General features: G+C 40.4%; 1 protein-coding gene across 21 annotated transcripts in view; it reads right to left on the bottom strand.

Moving 5' to 3' along the window:
* FER (FER tyrosine kinase) overlaps window positions 1-18,080 on the bottom strand; it is a 458,023-nt gene that overhangs the window by 420,565 nt on the left and 19,378 nt on the right. The window lies entirely within an intron of this gene.

Here is an 18,080-nt window from a genome sequence, read left to right as displayed (position 1 = left end):
CAGTGAATGTTTCAGGGTCAGCTGTAAGAAAGAAACAAAACACATCTTTAATTTTTAGGTCTGGCTCACATCAGAAGTCAATTTAATTGAGCTGAAATCCTCTAGGCTAATCAAAAAAAAAGAGATTTTTCGCTCTCACCTCAGTGAAACACATTTAAAATGATAAAACTGTGACTTTTCCAAATAGGAAGCAAATTTCAATCTTCTCCCAACTGAAAACTGTTCAGTTTTATACTCAAACAAGTCGGCAGGGGTGGGCGGGTAGGAGGGAAAGATGGTGGGAAAATATACTTCATCAAAGTTTCCAAAGTAGCAACCAGGACACTAAATGGACCTTAACATAAATAAGCCAATACAAGTAACTGACTTATCCACTTTAATATCAGGTAGGAGAATTCCAGGGGCTTCCCTGGTAGCTCAGTTGGTAAAGAATCTGCCTGCAATGCAGGAGATCCCAGTTCGATTCCTGGGATGGGAAGATCTCCTGGAGAAGGGATAAGCTACCCAATTCAGTATTCATGGGCTTCCCTGGTGGCTCAGAGAGTAAAGAATCCGTTTGCAATGTGGGAGACATGGGTTCGATCCCTGGGTTTGGAAGATCCCCTGGAGGAGGGCATGGCAACCCACACCAGTATTCTTGCCTGGAGAATCTCATGGACAGAGGAGCCTGGCGGGCTACAGTCCGTGGGGTCACAAAGAGTCGGACACGACTGAGCGACTAAGCACAGCACAGGATAATTCCAGTCTTTTCACTTTGTACGCAGTACTTTGATAAACTGTATCAAAAAATTTTTTTGATAAAAAAGAAAAATTTTCCATTATTTTACGTATAGCTCAACTAAATCTCAGTGAAGACAGTCTATCTCATACCACATTTTCCATGGAAGAATAAGAAACATTTTTTCCAGACAAAGAAAGATGAAACATTTTGCTTTATAAGAAACTATTTCTGAGACTGTGGTTCATTTTATTCTGTAACTTAGAATAAATATCACTTCTGCTTCTAAATGCATCTAGCTGTGGTCTCAGCTTTGACAATAATTTTTTTCTCTCATTATTAGGAATTTCAAAAGAAAGATGAAGAGCTTAGATGAATAAAAACGGAAACAGAATCTGGCAGCTGAGACACACTCCAGCCCACACTGAGGGCTTGCTTATCTACACCAACATTCTAGGTCAGGGCAAATATAAAAGGATTCAAAGTATGGTACCATTCCTTGAAGAATGACAAGTAAAGAATTTTTTAAACAACTCCATAATTAACTGATTATGTCTAATTATTAAATTAGTAGAGATGATAAACGGTTTAGGAATTAAAGGAAATGGTATCCGACAGATAATTATTCCATAGATGTCAAACAATGTATGTAAGACTATTCAGTTCAGTAGTGTTTAGAATTTTTTTAAAAACTGTAAATATTCATTAAAAGGAATTGACTACATAAATTACAATCAAAGCTACTACATTTGACTGTAACTGAGAAACCGTTTGAAGGGAGTACCATTCAAATCTAGTCTATGTGAGTTTGCTCAGGACTCAGTCTTCACAATGTACGCGGTGGACGTGATCGTGGCACACAAACCCAGTGGAGTGCCATTCAGCCCTAACACAAAAACGAGAAAATCCGCGAGTGGATCTGGAGCCATCATCAAGAGCTATTACCAGAAAAAAGTAAGATACAGAACTAGGTTTGTTTACATTGTACAAAAAGAAAGCAGAAAAATAGAAATTAAATGTACTTGTAAGTGCACAAAATATTTCTAGAAGAACACACAGCGGCTGGGACACAGGAATGAGAGGAGACTTTCATCATATGCCCTTCTGAACGTTTGAAGTTTGTTTTAAGTGAACATACTGATACACAAAGATTAATGAATTAAAGAATTTTTGCAAGAATCCTTCAAGCTAGGTGTCAACAGTACAAGAACCAAGAACTTCCAAATGTACAAGGTAGGTTTAGAAAAGGCAAGGGAAACAGAGATCAAACTGCCAACATCCAGTAGATCATAGAAAAGGCAAGAGAATTCCAAAAAAACTTCTGTTTCATTGACTACACTAAAGCCTTTGACAGCGTAGATCACAACAAACTGAAAAATTCATAAAAGTGATGCGATTACCAGACCACCTTACATGCCTCCTGAGAAACCTGTATGCAGGTCAAGAAGCAACAGTTAGAACCGGACATACAACAATGGATTGGTTCCAAATTGGGATAGGAGTGTGTCAAGGCTGTATATTGTCACCCTGCTTATTTAACTTGTATGCAGAGTACATCATGAGAAATGCTGGGCTAGATGAAGTACAAGCTGGAATCAAGACTGCTGTGAGAAATATCAATAACCTCAAATATGCAGATAACACTACCCTAATGACAGAAAGTGAAGACGAATTAAAGAGTATCTTGACAAGGGTGAAAGAGGAGAGCGAAAAAGTTGGCTTAAAACTCAACATTCAAAAAACTAAGATCATGGTAAGTGGTCCCATCACTTCATGGCAAAGATGGGGAAAAAATAAAAACAGTGACAGACTTCATATGTTGGGCTCCAAAATCACTACAGATGGTGACCAGCCACGAAATTAAAAGACGCTTGCTCCTTGGATAAAAAACTATGACAAACCTACACAGCATATTACAAAGCAGAGACATCACTTTGTCAACAAATTTCCATACAATTAAAGCTATGCTTTTTGCAGTAGTTGTGTACAGATGTGAGAATTGGATCATAAAGAAGGCTGAGCACTGAAGAATTGATGCTTTTGAACTGTGGTGTTGGAGAAGACTCTTGAGAGTCCCTTTGACTGCAAGAAGATCCAACCAGTCCATCCTAAAGGAAATCAACCCTGAATAGTCATTGCAAGGACTGATGCCGAAGCTGAAACTCCAATACTTTGGCCACCTGATGCGAAGAACTGACTAATTTGAAAAGACCCTGATGCTGGGAAAGATTGAAGGCGGGAGGAGAGGGGGATGACAGAGGATGAGATGGTTGGGTGGCGTCACCGACTCGATGGACATGGGTTTGAGCTTAATGTGGGAGACAGTAGAGGACAGGGAGGCCTGGTGTGCTGCAGCCATGGGGTGGCAAAGAGCAGGACACAACTGAGTGACTGAACAACAACCCAAAAAGGTTTGATGAGAAAGAGAAAAAAACTAATGAAAGCTGGAGTAACCCAGGAAAGTTTCCTAGAAATGGCAAGATATGAGCTAAGATTTGAATAATCATGATTTAGATTATAAAAGATCAAAAAGGAAATGTATTTCAGGAAGCAATATAGAGAAAATAAGTGAATAAGGGGTAAAGTAAGAAAGAAATGTCTCCAAAATCGAGCTGAATGTTGCAAACAGTGGCATGCCGATTGATCTCTTGCTCTTCTAAAGTTAAGGAGACTAATAAGGCTCCAACCCCTTAGTCACTGGTGTTAAGGCCAAACGACAAAGTCATGAACGTGAGTATTAAATGATTACCTTGCTGGTGCTAGTTATACAAGTGTGTTCGGTTTGAAAAATTTCCTAAAGCTCAGCATCCGTGATTTGTGTACTTTTCTATATGTATGTTACAGTTAATTAAAAGAGAGAAATATAGATTTTAATATGGAAGCTAGGTATAAAATAGGTTGATGAGAGCAAAAATATAAAAAAAGACATAAGAAGGAAAATTAATAAGTCATTATAGCTATACAGCTTGAGAAATGAGGATCTATCATTGACAATGTCAGTGAGAGGTAAAAAGGTACCAGGCTTGACCTGATAAATGGATTTAAGGAAGAGACAGATGATACAGGACAAGTTTAAGACTTTTATAAGAAATGAAGATAATATCAAAAGAAATGGAAGAATGACAATATGGAGCTACTTTAAAGAAAATACCTTCATTTCAGCAGGAAATAAATGCTTAGGTAAAGCATCAAGGCTAGAAGACACAAGTCTGAGAGTCAAGTGCTTAAAAGTGATCAAACTAAGACTGAGTGTTGACAGAAAAGCAGATCATTAAGGACAAAGCCCATGAGAATCTGTCAGTGGAGGAACTGGAGGAAAAAAGCCAAAGGGTAGAAATTAGGTAGGCAGAAGAATAAAAGAGGTTTGACAGTTACAGACACTGAGATTTAAAAAAAGAAGTTGTTAGCAATGTCAAATGTCAGAGAGAGATACGAAAACTGCAGAAAGTCATTATTAGAATATTCAGGTAAAGCCATCATAGTAAAAGAAGTACTTCAGAAGCTCCTACCGCCAATAACAAACAAAAAGAACAAAAGATCGTTAAGGAAAAAAACAAAAATTTAAACACACCATCAGCAAGTAAAGGAGTACAACTTCAGGCCACAAGCTTCACTACACAGTTTCAAAGGGAAAAAAAGGGAAAGTCCTGGCACTCTAGGCAGCATGCAAATGTGCCCCAAAACTACCCAACTTCTAGAAGAAATCCTGAGGAGTCACACTGGATACCCCAACATGAAAAGAGGCAGCAGAGACCAAATAGGCCCACCAAGGGAAAAATCAAGAGAACAAAGAAGCAAGCTTCTCTGGACCAAGACAGGACCTCAGAAAAAATGCGAGGGCAGCCTTGCCTTGCCATTTTCCAGGGCCCCGTGAAGAACTGGTGGATGAGGTGAAACCCAGGAGTGCAGGGTGGTTAGTGGACTCTCAGGAGACAGAGAGTCTCTCAGGGCTCCAGACAAGGCCAAACTCAGTCCCAGCCCATACCACCCCAGCCCTCGGTCACCAGGCTTACATCACAAATAAGCCAAAGTCAAAAGTAAGACCTTTTCATCTCATGGACAGAGGAGTATAGTGCGCTACAGACCACGGGCTGCAAAGAGCTGAACACAACTGAGCGACTGAGCACGCAAAAGGAAAGCCTGGCTTCTGATCCAGGTAACGTGGCAGAGGCCATCTTTCCCAGATCCGCCCCACCGAACACAGCTGTCAACACTGGGAATAGCAAAAGGGACAACCAAAGAAGAACTCTGAAAAGTCGAGGGAAAGGAGGTAGAGTCCTTTGGCCCCAGGCCTGGGAGAACGACAGAGGCAGAGGCAGGGTATCCTGGGCTCCCTCACCCAACAGGAGAAGGTGGTCTGTCCCTGGCTGCCCACCTGCTCGTCTGGGAACAAAAGGCCGTCGGTGAAGGCCAGCTCCCCAGGGATGCTACGGGGGTCCCTCTGGCAACATGGGGCCAGCCAGCACCAGCAAGACAGACAGACGGCGAGCCTCCTCAAAAATGAACAGCCAAGAGAGACAGTCTCCTTCCCATCAGGGCCCAAGAATCCCCCTTTTGGCCAAGAGAAAGGGAACACGGCAGGAAGAACCAGTGATGGGGACCCGGCCACAGCAAGAGCCCACAGCAGTCCTCTCCGCCCCACAGGCCCCAGGTTCTCCTGCCCCCAGAAACTCCGGAGCTGGTGCAGGGAACTGGCCAGAGGGCTGAGCTGCAGTAGGAGGTCCCGTCCAGGAAGCCCCTGCTCCCTGCGAGGCTAGGGTGCTCCTCTCCTGCCCAGAGGTGGCAGGGCAGCAAGGGGCACAGGGAGGAAACCTGATCTCACTCCTTCCCTAACCAACCAACAGCCAGCAGCTCAGCCCAAGAAGAACGTCCTCTACTCCCTCAAGCAGCACCAGCAAGGACCAGCGGGAGCCCTCGTGACACCAGATCAAGCAAACAGAAGTAACAGCATGAAGACCCTGAAAACGAGCTGTCGCTGGAACCACAGCCCACGAGAACAGGCCAACGACTGCACGCTAAATCTAAACACCGATGGACTGCCTGTAAAAATAAAAGATTGAAATAGGCCCCAGAGTCTCCTAACCTAACAGACAAAACATTGAGGCTTCAGTTGAAACTCACGTGTCATATCAAGAACCAAGAAAAAAAAATTACAGTTGAAACAAGATAAACAACTAATACCAACATCAAGATGAATCAGATGTCAGAATTATCAGAAGAGGATTTTTAAATCCAACACCATAAGAAACTCTTCCACAATCAGTTATAAATTCTCTTAAAACAAATGCAAAACAATAGTTATAAATTCCCTTAAAACAACTGTAAAAATAGGAAATCTAAGCAAAAAAATAGAAGAAATTTTTTCAATATATGGACATTATAGAAACTAAAAATGCAATAATGGGAATAAAAAACCTCACTAGATGGGCTCAGGAGTAGACAACAGAGGATACAGTGAATGTAAGAATACAGGAATAGAATTCAATCAATCCAAACAGAAAGAGAAAACAAACAGAAAATAAGAATAGTAATAAAGCCTTGGGGACCTGTGGTACAATAACAAAGACCCAACATTTGGGGACCTTCCCTGGCATTGACATGGCTAAGACTCCACACTTCCACCATAGGGGGTGAGGGTTCAATTTCTGGTGGGAGAATAAGATCCCATATGCCATGCAGCCAAAAAATAAATAATATTCTAAAGTCTTAAAAAAATGACCCAACATTTGTATCATCTTGAGTTCCAAAAGAAGAGGAGGCAGTACGGCTGAAAAGAGTATTCAGAAAAATATGTGATTCTTCACAAGTCAGAAATCAAGACAGTGTTTTATCAGTAGAGGACAGACAACAGATCAAGAGGAGAGAGGAGAGAACCCACAAACCGACCCACACAAACATGTTCAACTGTTCTTAGACAAAGGTCCAGAAGCAAGTCAGCAAAGAAAACAAGCCTTTTAATAACGACACTGAAGTGACTAGGTAACTATAGGCTAAATAAAAGGGAACAAAATGAACCCTGACCTAACACTGTACACAAAAATTAATTCAAAAGAATCATAAACTTAAACATAAAACTGGAAAACTTTCAGAAAAAAGAAAACAGAAGCAAAATCTTCAGGATCTTAACCTAGGCAGAGTTCTTAGACTTCAAACAAAACACACAATCCAAAAAAGGAAAAAATTGATAAACTGGGCTCATCAAAAGTAAAAAGGTTGCCCTGTGAAAGTACATGTGAAGATGAGAAAAAGGCAAGCCATAGACTGGGAGAAAATTGTGCAAACCACGTATCTGACAGAGAACTAGTACCTAGAATTCATAATCTCTCTCAAAATTCAACATTTAAAAACAACAATCCAACCACAAAATGAGAAGATGACAGACATTTCACAGAAGAGGGTATAAAAATGGCAAATGAACACATGAAAGGGTGTTCAACATAAGCCAGCCCCTGGGGAAACGCAGTCAAACCACAGTGGGATACACTTCACACCTATCAGAATGGCTAAATAAAACACGGCAAGACCAAATGCCTGTATGGATATGGAAAAACTGGGTTGCTGATTTGCTACTGGTCAGCAGACAAGAAGTGGTACAGCCACTCCAGTTTCTCATCAAACTTTAATTCAACACCGTATGACCCAGCCATTGCACTCTTGGGCATTTATGCATAGAAATGAAAACACATCCACAAAAAACCTGTACCCAAGTGTTCACAGCAGCTCCATCTGGAAAAGCCAAAAGCTGGAATCGGCACAGAGACCCTTCAACTGGTGAATGCATACAGTGGAATACTACCCACGTTAAAGGAGAGCAATCTCTTGACACAGACAGCAACTTGGATGAATCTCTAGGAATCCTGGTGAACAAAAAAGTCAACCCGACAGTTATATACTCTATGATTCCATTTATATAACATTCTTGAAGTAAAAAATCTTTGGAAAACAACAGATTAGGGGTTTAGAGTTTATGCCATGGTTTAGGGTTTAGAGTAAGCGTGGTTATAGAAGGAGAATACCAAGGATACCAGAAGTAGTGCTGGAACTGTTCAGTATCTTGGTGGTAGTGCCGGATAGGTCAATCTAGACTGGTAATAAAACACTATAGAGCTTAAGAGACACACAGCAAAGGAGTGCAATTACAACTGGAGAAATATATGAATAAGGTCAGTGGATTATGTCAATGTTAATACGCTGGTTGTCATAGTTTTACTAAATTTTACTAAGAGGGGAAATGGGACCAAATATAAAAGGATTATTATTTCATATGATTGCATATTAATCTACAATTACCTTCAAAGTTTTTAAAAAAGTAATGCCGGACCTCAAACTATCGGTTGGGGGAAGAATAATAACGTGGAGAGCATGTCACAAACTTAGGTACTTTCTTCCACAAGTCATAGGGCAGAGATGCCTATGTCAACCACAAAGAAGGCGAAAAAAGAAAAATATAAGGAAATTATACAGTCATGTTGCAGACAAAAATTACGAAGAAAGACATAGCGCAGGTGGGGGGTATAATACAGACTTCTTTGTAATCTAAGTTCCAACTAGGCAAGGAATAACTCTGCTCTCTTCCCTCACTAAGCTCTTCAGTGCTTGAAACTGTGCCTTGCATGCTGCTGCTGCTAAGTCACTTCAGTCATGTCCAACTCTGTGTGACCCCATAGACGGCAGCCCACCAGGCTCCCTCGTCCCTGGGATTCTCCAGGCAAGAACACTGGAGTGGGTTGCCATTTCCTTCTCCAATGCATGAAAGGGAAAAGTGAAAGTGAAGTCGCTCAGTCGTGTCCAACTCTTAGCGGCCCCGTGGACTGCAGCCTACCAGGCTCCTCCACCCATGGGATTTTCCAGGCAAGAGTGCTGGAGTGGGGTGCCAATGCCTTGCATAGTACACAATAAAAATCTGGTACATGAACTAACTGGTTGCATCTCCCCTGCCTTATACACACATCTCCATATGCCCTACAATCCACACTTAGCCCTCTTAATTCTTTAGGATACTCAATGATTCTAGATATTAATTCTATCATTACTTGTAATACTAAGTATTACGTTTACAACCCTGATCTATACTATAGGTTAGAATTCAAATCCCTTTGCCTGGTAATCCAAGATGGTCTCAGATCGCCTTCCACCCTCAAAAGCAGCACCACAACTTACTACCTATGGTCTCTGACTGTCTCACAATCATACCTCTCTGCCTTTGGAGATGTTCTTCCTTCAGTCTAAATGTTTTTGTCCCTTGTCCACCTGGAGAATTACCAACAACTAAATTGTAAAGCCATTTTTCTCTATGAAACCTTCTCTGACCATCCTTACAATCATCACTACCCAGGACAATTTAGGTGTTCCTTTTTCTCAGCTCTCAGGGATCATGTATGCACATGTGATTAATATAACACTTCTCACAGTATAATTATTTATTCAGGTGTATCTCTCCCATCATACTATGATCTACATGAAAATAAGAATATTACATATTTTCATCTTTCTATCACGGGGGCTAATATTACTATTCATATGCAATAGGCATTCAATTTATCAAATAATTGCAAGAGCGAATTCATTTTTTAAAAAGATTTATAAATGAGATTTTAAAACAAAAATTCCTATAATTTAGTGGATACTAAGCACAAATCGGGGCTTCCCTGGTTGTTAAGTCATGAAAGAATCTACCTGCAAAGCAGAAGACTCAAGTTTGATACCTGAGTTGGGAAGATCCCATGAAGAAGGAAATGGCAACCCACTCCAGTATTCATGCCTGGAGAATCCCATGGACAGAGGAGCCTGGTGGGCTGCAGGCAGGGTGTCACAAGAGTTGGACACGACTTAGCAACTACACCACCACCAACTACAAGGCAGGCAGAAAGAGAGTAATATACAAAAGGACATGCATGTTATTAGCAAAGATGTTCATTTTAAAATACCATCTTTTTAAAAGGTAAAACTAATAAAAATCCTAAAAAACTACTGACTTTTAGACTTATTTAAATCTTTCTTATTTAATGGTATTCAGTTTGGTATTTAGGATAGAGTAAGTTATCTCGAATTTTCAATTCACCATAAATAGTGATTAAAGACTTTAAAAGAACCATTAAAAGTTGCCATATTTTCAAAAATTAGAATTTCATTCTGTATAAAATACATCTATAAATATATACTGCTTAGACAAAAACTGACATTATTAAACAGCAAACTATGAAATACCTAGTTTCTTTGGGAGGACAATGGAATTCCAATGGCATATTTTATAAGGATGTGTGTAAGTATCTAAAATGCCTCCTGATTTTCAACTTTTGGATTCACAACTGGCAATGTTTTTTTTTTACATCCTCTAAATACACAGATGAAAATAATGTTTTTATATAGCATAAGGAAATTTTAATCTGTATTTAATACTTCCTTTGAAGTAAGGGGAATTTATTTTAACACAGATGGTATATTGTAGTCAAAAATATTTCCTTAAATATTCCCTTTCTTAACACTGAAAAAAAATCAAATATACCATGGAAGATATGCTTATTTAGAAAAATCAAAAGATAAGTGAATAAAAGCTGTGTAAAGAATCAGGAAGCCTTTCATTCTTCACCCAAGACAGATGTTCACAAGCTAGAAGAAATTTAACAGAGTTTGAATCTATAATCCTTAATCAATAAAACCCATCAAATCAGTTTATGGTTCAAGTTACTTTATCAGAAAATGTTTGCTCATTGATAAAGACTATAAAACCATTAACCAAAGAACAAAAATAATTACTTAACGGTATTTCTTACCTTTCATATGCTTCAATACTGACAGAAGTCAGACTATCTGAGCAGAATTTTAAGCTGCTTGCAGTAAGACAGAAAAAAAGTCACAAAAAGCCACCGAGTGTGCAAGTAAGAACCACAGTCACAAACCAAAAGCTGACCTCACGTGAATACAGAACAGGGTGCTTCTTCAGAAGCAGTTAAGCAGGCAGAAATGAATGATCACCAGAGTTTAACTACAAAGACAACATCATTCATTACCAGTTAATATATACTGACCTTGACTGCCTTTCAGATATGGATCCTAAAACTTCTCCCACACTTTCCTTATTTCAAAGTGTCGCTTTAGATTAATTCAAAATAAACGGTGCTTTTATCTTGCTGGCTTTTAAACTTGTATACCTGTGATGGATTCATTTTGATATTTGGCAAAACTAATACAATTATGTAAAGTTTAAAAATAAAATAAAATTAATTAAAATAAAATAAAATAAAATTTAATTGTTTCCTGGTTTTTTAATTGCAGTATAACTGCTTTACAATGTTGTTAGTTTTTGCTGTACAAGGTGAATCAGCTATGTACAGCCCCTCCCTCTGAGCCTCCTCCCACTCCACCCAACCCTTAGGTCACCACAGAGCAGGCGCTGAGCTCCCCGTGTTACACAGCAGCTTTCCACTAGCCATCTATTTTACACACCGTACTGTACACATGTCAGTGCATCCAACTGAAACTGCAGGAGATTATCAGACCGCCTGCTGGAACAGCGTTAACAGACAAGGATGTTTCATTGAGAGAGAATACTGAATAAATTTCTGTTTATTGATTATGCCAAAGCCTTTGACTGTGTAGATCACAATAAACTGTGGAAAATTCTGTAAGAGACGGGAATACCAGACCACCTGACCTGCCTCTTGAGAAACCTATATGCAGGTCAGGAAGCAACAGTTAGAACTGGACATGGAACAACAGACTGGTTCCAAGTAGAAAAAGGAGTACGTCAAGGCTATACATTATCACCATGCTTATTTAATTTATATGCAGAGTACATCATGAGAAACGCTGGGCTGGAAGCAGCACAAGCTAGAATCAAGATTGCCGGGAGAAATATCAATAACCTCAGATATGCAGATGACGCCACCCTTATGGCAGAAAGTGAAGAGGAACAAAAGAGCCTCTTGATGAAAACGAAAGAGGAAAGTGAAAAAGTTGGCTTAAAGCTCAATATTCAGAAAACGAAGATCATGGCATCCGGTCCCATCACTTCATGGGAAATAGATGGGGAAACAGTGGAAACAGTGTCAGACTTTATTTTTCTGGGCTCCAAAATCACTGCAGATGGTGACTGCAGCCATGAAATTAAAAGACGCCTACTCTTTGGAAGGAAAGTTATGACCAACCTAGATAGCATATTCAAAAGCAGAGACATTACTTTGCCAACAAAGGTCTGTCTAGTCAAGGCTATGGTTTTTCCAGTGGTCATGTATGGATGTGAGAGCTGGACTGTGAAGAAAGCTGAGCGCCGAAGAATTGATGCTTTTGAACTGTGGTGTTGGAGAAGACTCTTGAGAGTCCCTTGGACTGCAAGGAGATCCAACCAGTCCATTCTAAAGGAGACCGGTCCTGGGTGTTGTTTGGAAGGAATGATGCTAAAGCTGAAACTCCAGTACTTTGGCCACCTCATGGGAAAAGTTGACTCACTGGAAAAGACTCTGATGCTGGGAGGGATAGGGGGCAGGAAGAGAAGGGGACGACAAAGGATGAGATGGTTGGACGGCATTACTGACTCGATGGACATGAGTTTGGGTAAACTCTGGGAGTTGGTGATGGACAGGGAGGCCTGGTGTGCTGCGATTCATGGAATCTCAAAGAGTCGGACACGACTGAGCAACTGAACTGAACTGAATAAATTCTGTGTGAGGTTGAACAAAATGTTCGCTTTGAAATTAACTTTTTTTTTTTCATTTTAAAAATGTATTTGAAATACTGATATTTAAAATTATTTGGGCAGAGCAGGATTATTAACAGATTTTTTTGTGTGTTTTAAGCTAACCCAACAAGTATTTATTGAGTAATCATGGGAGTGATACTGTTAGGGATGCAAAGATAAATAAAATCCTGGATTACTGGCCTTCAAACAAGTTACGATGTATTAAGAACAAATGCAAGGAAGCCTGGCTCTGTGGTAAAGAATCCACCCTCCAGGCAGGATGCAGGTTCAATCCCTGGGTTGGGAAGATCCCCTGGAGAAGGAAATGGAAACCCACGCCAGTATTCTTGCCTGGAAAATCCCATGGACAGAGGAGGCTGGAGGGCTACAGTCCAAGGGGTTGAAAAAGAGCTGAACCTATTTGCCAGCATATTCCTCAGTGCCGGGAATACCAAAATGCATAAAATTACAGCCCCTAGTCTCAAGAAGCTCACCACCTACTAGGTGTAACAAACAGGGAAACAAACAAATGCCATACAGGATTAAACCGGTTCACAAACACAGGTCGGTTATAAGCTCAGTGGGGATACATCCAGAGACCATCAGCGAAGCCTTCACAGAATATGAAAGCCTGAGGTACAAAGTACCTGAGGTACAGCTGAGCAGAGCACTCAAAAAAAAACATCATTTCACAATCATAGGTGTGTCATGCTGTACACCTTAAACTCATACAATGCTGCATATCAATTATATCTCATTAAAGCTAGAAAAACTATCGTTAATTTAAAAAAAGAAAATCCCTGGCAAGCCTTGAGGAATAGTCATGAAAGAAGCGCAAGTACACGCACGTCTCTCTGCAAAGGTGTGCGTAGGAGGAGGCTTTGGAAACACTCCTGGGTTGAAATCCTAACTTAACAGGTCATAGCTGAGTAACTGTGCATTTTAATTAACCTCCTAAAAGATCTTATCTTTAAAATAGGGACAGTAATACTGAGTTTGCAGGGTTGTTGTGAAGATCAGAAGAGATGTATTTAATATGCAAGGCTTTGGAGAGATATTAAGAAGCAGTCATTGCTAAGAAATCATGAGAGACAAAGCTACACAAAGAACATGGAAGAGCAGGTGATGGAAGAGGGCTCCTTTCTAAACACAAGTCTGAACACAAGCAAAGACAGCAGGTGGGAAAGTGGAGACCACGTGTGTGAACCACGGCTACTCTGAAGGAAAATGGGAACAAAAGGTTAAAAGGATCAAGTATGGCCCCACAGCATACAAATCAGTATGTCCCAACTTATGAAAATATAAGTTATCTAGGTTCAGTTCAGTTCAGTCGCTCAGTCGTGTCCGACTCTTTGTGACCCCATGGACCGCAGCACGCCAGGCCGCCTTGTCCATCACCAACTCCCAGAGTTTACTCAAACCCATGTCCATTGAGTTGGTGATGCCATCCAACCATCTCATCCTCTGTCGTCCCCTTCTCCTCCTGCCCTCAATCTTTCCCAGCATCAGGGTCTTTTCAAATGTCAGTTCTTCTCATCAGGTGGCCAAAGTATTGGAGTTTCAGCTTCAGCATCAGTCCTTCCAGTGAATATCCAGGACTGATTTGCTTTAGGATGGACTGGCTGGATCTCCTTGCAGTCCAGGGGACTCTCAAGAGTCTTCTCCAACACCACAGTTCAAAAGCATCAATTCTTCGGCACTCAGCTTTCTTTATGGTCCAACTCTCACATCCATACATGACTACTGGAAAAACCATAGCCTTGACTAGTTATCTAGGTACCTCTTGACTTTTAACTCTTCCTATATGATCAACTATTATAAAAGAGTTCAATTTTCAAATTAAGGCCAATTTTTTTTTTCCTTTCAAAGAGAGTTACAATGTAGGGAGAAATAAAAAATAATTTCTCTCACAGAACGTTTCCGGTTTCCACTGAACAATTTAATCCCTGTTCCATATCCCAGACTCTTGAACCAAAAGTCTCACCCTTCTCTGGTCCCTTATTTTTTTCAGGTTTTATCTGAACCAATTCTAGCTCTAATTTCAACACCTCAACAATACACTGGTCTAAACTGCAGGTCGAATCATTACCGTGGTTGCCTAGGGAAGGTATCTGTCTTTTTGCTCAGGGTCTCAATGAAAGACTTTCATCCATTCATTTATTCATCCAATAAGTACTTCTAAAAAATCTACAATACGCCAGACGCTGAGTGAGGTCCTGAGCAGGGAGATAAGAAAAGTTCTGGCCACAGCCTCGGGAAGTTTACAAGAAGAAAGGAAGAGCTCTAACATCAAACAGTGACTGCTCTGAGGAATCCCTGTACCAAGTGCAATAAAAACACAGACGCACCACAGAGTCCTGGCTGAAGTAAAAGGAAGGAAAAGCCTTCACAGACAGCCCCAGGACATTCAGAGCAGTGCTTTCCTCATTGCCACTTTCTTCCTTTCCTCCAACCAAAATATGACTCTCCCCACCTGGAAAATATTGCTAAAATCTTACCTCCTACTTTCTCCCCGCAAATCTCCACTTGTTCCTAAATGCCGTGTAATGCTTAAAGAAAACCAACCAAATCTGTGAAACGCAAAAGCCAGCAAGGAAGGAAGGAAGACAACAGCGACTGCAGGCCAGTCCTACGCAAGCACCAGAGGGAGCAGGTACCGAGGTCTCTTCTCGTGCTTAGCTCTGCTGGCCTCTACGCACTTGCTTGTGTGTCACCAGCATTTCAGTCTACTTCCCCCTTGAAACTGTGCATTTTTCAAAGATGAAAACATAGGCTGCTACAGCCTTATAATGCCCACAGCAATTATATACACCTTCCTAAGGAAAAACAACTGGTTATGAGCTGGGAGTGGGCCATGGTGGATGGGGGAGTAATTCCTGCAGATTTCTGTTGTTTTAAGCAAACTTTAATTGCCAGCTGGTGCCTACCTGCCAATGCAGGAGATGTAAGAGACACAGGTTTGATCCCTGGGTCCAGAAGATCCCCTGGAGGAGGGCATGGCAACCCACTCCAGTATTCTTGTCTGGGAAATCACACAGACAAAGGAGCCTGCCGAGCTACAGTCAATGGGGCCACCATGAGTCAGACACGACTGAAGCTACTTAGCACACACACACGTACACCAGTGGGTTGAATACAGCATAAATCTCCTAGCTCTTTTTTTTTTACCTTTAACTTAATGCAACCAAATGTAAAAACTTCAGCAAATGTGTATTTAAAGCTGGAATGATTAAAAAAATAAAAACTCAGAATAAACAATTTTATCTCCAGCAACTTTAGAGAACTGAAAGGAAAAAGTAAATTGCAAATAAACTTTGAATGAATAATGTTCCATGAAACCAGGGAAGTCTCAAGAAAGGTATTAAACATACATAAACTACATATTGTAAAAGAAAATATAGATAAATCATGAAAAACAAAAAAGGTGGGGACTGTTCAAGATTAAGAGAATAAAGATTTAAGACTCAAATGCAATGTATGAAACCCAATTGAATCTTGAATCCAAAAAACTAAAAAAAAAAAAAATGTTCAGGGACAACTCGGGATATACGTATATGAAACATTACATTAGACATATTCTTAAACTAATGTTAATTTTCTTAAATACTGACATCACAATCATGCAAAAAATTATCCATATTCTTAGGAAATACATGCTTAATTGTACATACTGTAATATAATGTAAGAGATATATGTAATATATTTTCAAGTGGTTTTTAGAATATATAAATGCATAAAGAGAGAACATGTAGCAGCATGCTGGGGTGAGCAGACGCAGATGAATGCAGTGTGGGTGCTCACCGCCCTGCACGGTCACTTTCCTCCGCAGCACTGAGCACTTTCAGAATGAAATCCTGAGGGGGTGACAGCACGCAGGGCTGCCGGCTGAACACACGCGCCAGAGGTAAAGGCAGCGCTAGTATCCGCCAACGGTAAACCCGGCACGGTGATCCTGGGCAGCTCAGGGGCCCGCCGTAGGTCTCAGCTAAGCTAAAAGGGGAGGAAGTGGATGACCTCTAAGGTAACCTTCCAGCTAAAAGCCCCATCACTCCACTACTTCTTCTCAGGTCTAAAATTCAAAAGATAACCAGATATGAAGACACAGGACTGTCAAAAAAAACATTTAAAACAGCTAGCCAAATGCCTAGCACATAGAACACAGACAATAAGTATTAACTCCTCTCTTTTGAAAATATTGTAAAACTTCTTCAGCAAAAAAAAAAAAGATAGATATGACTAATTAACTTATAAAATAAGTAACACAAAATTCGAACGATCTACTTTAATATCTATTCAATTTCTACTGAATTAAAAACTGTCAATGTGAGCCACAAATAAAGCAAAACAAAGTATTAACTAGTACATGTAACAAATTTGTCAGATGCTTTTATTTCCAGCACTAATGCTATTTGTAGCATTATAATTACTTTCCCTTTTGGAAAAACAACCAATCCTTGAGGTAACGGGAAAGATAATAAACTAAAAAGATTCTGTACCTGATGCTAGCATCCACAGTTGTTCAAAACCCAAAAATCATCCTTGAGTGTGTTGTCTCTTTCCACACCAAAAATACCCATAGATTTTTTTTTAAAAGGAATCTCAAATTCATCCATCTCCCTCTTGTTGCCAGCATCTTATTAGGGCACCGCTCTCTCTCACCTTAGCTCCTAAAATTGTCAGCTTTTACCTTCAGCCCACTCAGTCCATTCCTCACATAGTAGCTAGAATGATGATATCGTTTAAGGACAAAACAAACGACATGCCAAACCCTTCAAAACTCTGAATATTTCTGTAACCTCTTCCTACCTATCTTGGTCTCTCCCACTATGTCAGCCACACTGAAGTTTTTTCTGTTCCTCAAATTCACCAAGCTCTTTCTTCCAAAGTTTGTGTACCCTCTATTCCTTTTTTTTCTTTTTTTCCACTCAGCTTTATTGAAATATTATTGGCATCCAACATACGTAAGTGTGACTTCTACACTGTGACGATTAGATGCACGCATACACTGTGAGGACTGTCACAAGGCCGGTTAACACAGAGATACCTTCACATAATAACAGCTGTGTTTGTGTAGCGGGGGTCATATTTCAAAACTACTCTCTTGAAAATTTTCAAGCATACAACATTTTTAATTAAAGTCGCCATGTTCTACATGAGATCTTACTCATACAGAACAATACAGAACTTACTCATCTTATAACTAGCAGTCTGTACTCTGACCAGCATCTCCCTATTTCCCCTACTTCTCAGCCTCTGGCAACTACAATTCCACTCTATTTCTATGCGTCTGGCGTTTTAAAATTCCGCAGAAAAAAGCAAGCGCGCACAGCATCGCTCTGTCTGACTTACTTCACCCTTCTACTCCTTCTAATGAGAACGCTTCCACCACCAAAACCATCACCACCGCCGCCCTCCCACACAGCCTCCAGGAAACAGCTCCTTCTCATACACAGGTTTCCCCTTCAATACCAACTCCTCAGAGGAGCTTTTTGTGACTCTGCTATCTGAAGTGGCTCCTGAGACCATATCTCCAAGTCATTTGCTTCCCTTCAAAAAATATTTACTGCAATTCATAATTATTTTGCCAGTTTATTTTTTTTTACCTGTCCCAATTTCTAGAATACGGGCTTCCCTGGTGTCTCAGCAGCAAAGAATCTGCCTACAATGCAGGAGACCTGGGTTTG

Source organism: Bos grunniens, chromosome 7, assembly GCF_055505025.1.
Source record: "Bos grunniens cultivar Pamir isolate PY7600 chromosome 7, Bosgru_T2T1.0, whole genome shotgun sequence".
Classification (NCBI taxonomy): domain Eukaryota; kingdom Metazoa; phylum Chordata; class Mammalia; order Artiodactyla; family Bovidae; genus Bos; species Bos grunniens.
This window is presented reverse-complemented; position numbering and strand designations above follow the sequence as displayed.